The sequence below is a fragment of the Carlito syrichta genome, unplaced genomic scaffold (assembly GCF_000164805.1).
Source record: "Carlito syrichta isolate Samal-C Ts95f unplaced genomic scaffold, Tarsius_syrichta-2.0.1 Scaffold309724, whole genome shotgun sequence".
NCBI classification, from domain to species: Eukaryota; Metazoa; Chordata; class Mammalia; order Primates; family Tarsiidae; genus Carlito; species Carlito syrichta.
This window is the reverse complement of record NW_007253820.1, coordinates 575,889-576,495: the sequence shown is the minus strand read 5'-3', so window position 1 is coordinate 576,495 and position 607 is coordinate 575,889. Positions and strand designations below refer to the sequence as shown.

At 62.9% G+C, this 607-nt stretch overlaps 1 protein-coding gene across 3 annotated transcripts in view; it reads right to left on the bottom strand.

The window, feature by feature from the left end:
- The window catches only part of ITCH (itchy E3 ubiquitin protein ligase), a 148,752-nt gene extending 148,536 nt beyond the window's left edge, over nucleotides 1–216 (bottom strand). For 2 of the 3 annotated variants that reach the window (XM_008067625.2, XM_008067626.2), the window contains exon 1: nucleotides 105–216. The gene's annotated coding sequence lies outside the window, so the exon portion shown is untranslated. The remainder of the gene's footprint in view (nucleotides 1–104) is intronic. The other variant, XM_021717385.1, reaches the window with a different exon arrangement.
- Nucleotides 217–607: the final 391 nt, after the last annotated feature.

Below are 607 nucleotides of genomic sequence, written 5' to 3'. Positions count from 1 at the left end.
GGTCCCGGCCAGAGCGCCGCACTCCTCCGCCTCCGCGCGCCCCGACACTCTCATCCGGGACCCCGTCCCCCAGCAACGGGCCCGGCTAGCCTGCGGGTGTTTACCGGGACTCCGGGCGGCGGCAACTCCTCAGTCCCCGGACTAAGATGGCAGCCGGTCCGAAGCCCCGACACAGCGACTGGAGCGAGTGAGCAGCCAGCGCGCAGGCGCCCGTGCCGGGAGCGTGCGGACTACAGACCCCAGCAGCCCTTGCGCGCCGCCACAGCCCCCGTCGTGGCTCCGGCGCGCTGGGGAGCCCTGCGGGAGGCGAGGTCCGCCGGAGTTGAGCCCCGCCCCCGGGCTTGTTCTGCACATGCCGCCCACCAGAACCTACAGAGACGGCGGCTGTGATGCCCAGGCCTCAGCGTGCATCAGAATCGCTTGAAGGGCATGTTAGAACTTGGCCTGGTGACCTTCAACCCAGAGTTTCTGATCAGTGGATCGGGGATAGGGCCTGATAATTTGCATTCTCACAAGTTATCTGGTGAGGCTACAGGCGGGTAGGATCACAATTTGAAAACCACTGGGCTACATAACTAAGTTCTTTTTTTTTTTTTTTTTTTTTTTT